Source organism: Eriocheir sinensis, chromosome 28 (genome assembly GCF_024679095.1).
Source record: "Eriocheir sinensis breed Jianghai 21 chromosome 28, ASM2467909v1, whole genome shotgun sequence".
Lineage (NCBI taxonomy): Eukaryota > Metazoa > Arthropoda > Malacostraca > Decapoda > Varunidae > Eriocheir > Eriocheir sinensis.
In genome coordinates this window covers 13,686,730-13,691,729 of record NC_066536.1, presented here as the reverse complement: position 1 = coordinate 13,691,729, position 5,000 = coordinate 13,686,730, and positions in this window count along the sequence as shown.

Below are 5,000 nucleotides of genomic sequence, written 5' to 3'. Positions count from 1 at the left end.
TCGTGTTGTGTGTGTGTGTGTGTGTGTGTGTGTGTGTGTGTGTCCCCTGCATTGAGCGTAACAAGACCCCCAATGGACAATACTACCCACTATTCTCGTCTTAATAAGCCTCGCGTCGCATTGTGGGTACGTCGTAAGTCGCTATTCTGTCGTAAGTCGAGCGTCGTAAGTGGGAGTCGCAGAAAAGGGTATTAAGTCAAAATCCTTTAAGCTGTTCGTACGTAACCTGTAAGACCTAATTTCTAAGGCGGAGTTCTGCGTGGAAGAGCTTGGTCGTAGGTCATTATTTTCGTACCGTTGTTGTTGTTGTTGTTGTTGTTGTTGTTGGTGGTGGTGGTGGTGGTGGTGGTTATGTTTTTAAGAGTAGGAAAACGTTGCATTCATCCCGGAAGCAAATATTGGAAAGCAAAGAATGTAAGAAAGGAAGAGAAAAAGAAAAAGGAAAAGGGGGAAGGTGGTGGTGGTGGTGGTGGTGGAAATGACAATAGAAACGATGAAGAACAAAAAGGCGGAGGAATAGAAAAAGATGAAACCCAAACAAATATGAGGTCCCGATTTTCCTGCGTCCACAGCGAGTAATGAACCTTCGTATTATGTAAACAGACAGTAATTATGGTCGGGAGGAGGGAAGGGGGTGGGGAGGGGGAGGGGGAGGGTGCATGGTGGGGTGAGGGGAACGGAAAATGGGAGGTAAGGGATGACTACGAGAGAGAGAGAGAGAGAGTGGAGGGGTTAGTGGAGGTTAGTGTGGGAGAAGAGGTGGATGGAAGGGTACACACACACACACACACACACACACACACACACACACACACACACACACATAATGCGGCTTCATTCATCATCACATCAATCACATGTTTATTCATTTTAATCAACGGAGCTCTGATGAAAGGCGATTAAACTTCCGCATTGAAGACCGTGATTCATATTTTGGGTGCGGAAGGGAAGGTAAGGGAAGGGAAGGGAAGGGAAGGGAAGAAGAGAAGGGGAGGCGGAGGAGAGGGTAAGAGATGAATGTGTTTGGGAGGATATAGAAGAGGAGGAGAAGGAAGGCGATGAGAGAAGAGGAGAGAAAGTAAAAGGTGAATAGGGTTAACGCATAAAGAAGGAAAGGGAAAGGAAGAGGAGAAAAGGAGAAGGTATAAGATGATTTTGGTCGATTGAACATATAAGAGGAAAAGGAGGAAGGCGGTGGAAGAAGAAAGGGAAGGAAGGACGAGGATAGAAGAAAAAGAAGGTGGAGAAAGAGAAGAAAAAGGAGAAGAACAAGAAGTAGAAGTAGACGTAGAAGAAGAAGAGGAGGAGGGAAACTATGACCAAAAAAACAATATAGAGAAAAACAAATTAATGGAGTGTTCCTGTCCTTCAAGTTTGAGAAGATATTGATATTAGAAAGACTGAACCACCTAAAGATAAACAATAAAACAAATGAAGAGAATGTAGATAGGAAGGGAAGGTGTTAATAGTGGTAGTGGTGATGGTGGTGGTGGTAGTGGTGGTGGTGGTGGTGAGGCAAGGAGCAACTAAGGAGATGATTGGCTTGTTTAAAGGATTGAGTGGAGATGTAAGAGTCATCCTTTTGTCCTGATCCTTTCTCTCTCTCTCTCTCTCTCTCTCTCTCTCTCTCTCTCTCTCTCTCTCTCTCTCTCTCTCTCTCTCTCTCTCTCTCTCTCATCGTCTTATCGCTGTTATCAAGATTATGGTCGTGTTTACGTTTCTAAAGTTACCGCCAACCTCTTCCTTTTTTTTCTCTAGTTTTGCTTCTTCTCCTTTCCTTTCTTTTCTTCATCTCTTTATTTATTCTTACTTTTTCATTCTTACGTTTATCTCTTGCCGTCCATTTTGCTCTGTATAAGTTAGTTTCATCTCTTCCTCTTCCTCTATTGTTTCCTTTTATTTCAGTTCTCTATTCCTTCATAACTATTTTTCTGAGGCTAGTATATTTGGTTCTCCTTTTCCTCTTCTATTTTATTTTCCTTTCCCTCTCCTTCTATCTCGTTCTCCTTTCCCTCTCCTTTTCTTTCACCTGCTCTCCTTTCCCATTCTCCTCCCCGCCATAACTCTATATTCCTCAGTCTAGTTTATTTGGTTCTCCTTTCCCCCTTCTTCTATTCCATCCTCCTTTCCTTCTCTTATTTCGTTCTCCTTTCCTCCCCCTTTGATTTCAGCCTCAACCGTCTCTCCTTTTTCCGTTCTCCTTTCCTCCATAACTATATTCCCCAGACAGTTTATTTGGTTCTCCTTTCCCTCTTCTTCTATTCCATCCTCCTTTCCTTCTCTTATTTCGTTCTCCTTTCCGCCCCTTTTATTTCAGCCTCAACCGTCTCTCTTTTTTCCGTTCTCCTTTCCTCCATAACTCTAATCCCCATTCTAGTTTACGTAAGGCGGGAACAGACTCACTCAGCAGCCATGTGGTTAACGCGAACACGATATAGAAGCCTTTAAGAGACGTTCGGACAGATTTATGAAGCGGGGTAACAGACGCTTCTCTATATAAAAGAGTCTAACGGAGCTGCCTTGTGTGTGTAGGGCGAGGAGAGACGACTGTACTGCCGCCCTCTTGTAGACTCCTATGCTTCCTCTTGTTTGGGTTTTGTTTATGTGTTCTGTTGTTTGCCTTGTAACGTGGATCTTCGACTTGGGTTGTGTGCGTGTGTTTGTGTGTGTTTGTTTTTTTGGTTTTTGTATCGACTGACTGACTGACTGACTGACTGATTTTTCCTCTTTTTGTTTTCGTTTTTTGAAGGTTTGCTAGTTTTGTTTTCTCTTCTCCGTTTTCTTTTTTTCTTATCCACGTGTATTTTCCTCGACTTGTCTGTTGTGTATTCTTTTCCTGTTTGTTTACGGTTTTGTTTTGTTTTCTCTACCGACTGACTGACTGACTGACTGGCTGCCATTTTCCTCTACTCTTTATTTTCGTATTTGAAGGCTCACTAATTTCGTTTTGTCTCGCGTTGAACTCATTCTTTTTTTTCACTTCCGCGTCTTATGTTTTTTTTTCTTTCGTTTTCCTATTTTGCTCATTACTATTTGAAGGTTCACTAATTTCGTTTTGTCTCACGTTGAACTCATATTCGTTTTTTTCACTTCCGCGTCTTTTTTTTTTTTCTTTCGTTTTCCTAGCGACTGACTGGTTGCCTTTTCCTCTTCTCCTTATTTTCCTATTTGAAGGCTTACTAATTTATCTTTCCTTCACGCTTAAAACCCTATTCGCTTTCCTTCTCTTCCACATGTCATCTGGATTTTCTTTTTTTATTTAGTTTAGTTGTCTACCTTCCTTTTTCTTTAGTTTTGTATTTGAAGGCTTACTAATTTCGTTTTCTCTCACGATTAGAACTCAATTCGCTTTTCTTCCCTTCCAAGCGTATCATATCGATTTATCTGTTTTGCAATCTGTTTATTCCCGCATTCCTACCAAAAAAACTGCCTTCCTTTTCTCTATCATTTCGTATATGAAGATTCAATGATTTCGTGTTCTCTCACGTTCAACTCTACTCGTCCATATACTTATTGAAGCTGACAAGGTAGTAGTTACAGTAGCAGAGAAGTCCTACCACACCGTATTGTACAGTAGCTAGGGTAGGGAGGAGACGGACTAGAAGGTGGAAAAAGAGAAGTGGTGAGGAAAAACGTTGCGCTGAACTATGTCACTTGAGTCCACCTTGAAAGATTCCGTTTTCTATGTGCTGCCGACCTTCGCGCCTCAGTGACGACGAAGAGAAGTTTTGAGGTATTACACTACTGATAATGTTGTGTTTAATAGTGTAGTAGTAGTAGTAGTAGTTGTTGTTAGTGGTGATGGTGGTGGTGGAGTCCTTTTAATATCCTTCTTTACTTAACGATTTCGTAGGACTCTCTGTGTTAATATCCTTCCGGTGCCTTTCACGTCCTTTCCTTCCTTCCTGCGAGGCGTCCGTCAGTAAGGAGAAGGAGAGCGGAGAAGGAAAAAAAGAGAAGGGAAAAGCAGGAGGATGAGTAAGAGTAAAAGAAGGAGGTAGGAGAAGAAGGAGGAGGAGGAGGAGGAGGAGGAGGAGGAGGAGGAGGAGGAGGAGGAGGAGGAGGAGGAAAAGAGAAAGGGGCGCCATGTCCTCTTCTGTTTCATTGAATAATTAAGTTTCGTGTCTTGTCTTGATCATTTGTTGCTTTTATCCGGAAATTCGTTCACACACACACACACACACACACACACACACACACACACCACAACACCGTCTGGGGAAAATAAAATTGAAAGAAGGAGGAGGAGAAGGAGGAGGAGGAGGAGGATAAGAGTAAAGAAATATCAGTGGAATTCACAAGGAACGAGAAAGAGGCAAGAAAAGAAGAAGAAGAAGAAGAAGAAGAAGAAAAGAAAAAGAAGATGAAGGAATCGACCAGGAAGTGAAGACTGAAAAGGAGGAAGGAAGAAGCGAGAAAGAAGAAAAACGGGGAACGAACGGAAGAGAGAAGAAAGAGAACGAAGAAGAAGAAAAAAACAAAACAAAAAAAGAAGAATGAAGACAGTGCCAGATGTGATAAAACAGGAAGTGAGGGAGGGAAAGGAATCCGTGAGAGAGAGAGAGAGAGAGATGGGGACCCGATGTTGGAAGGGAAACTTAATCGAATCATTTAGTGTGTGCGTGTGTGTGTGTGTGTGTGTGTGTGTGTGTGTGTGTGTGTGTGACCTTGTTGTTGTGCTTTAACACAAAAAAAAAGGAATATGAAGAAGAAAAAGAAAAAGGAAGAAGCCTTTGTGATTTTGTTAACTTGAGGAATTCATGCAAACACACACACACACACACACACACACACACACACACACACACACACACACACACACACACACACACACACACACACACACACACACACACACACACACACACACAGCATACACTTGTGGGCGTTCCCTGGTGTTACAAGGCTAGTGGCGAGAGAGAGAGAGAGAGAGAGAGAGAGAGAGAGACGACAGGGATGGCAGAGAAAGGTTGCCAAGGGGTTGAAAGGCAAGATTAGAC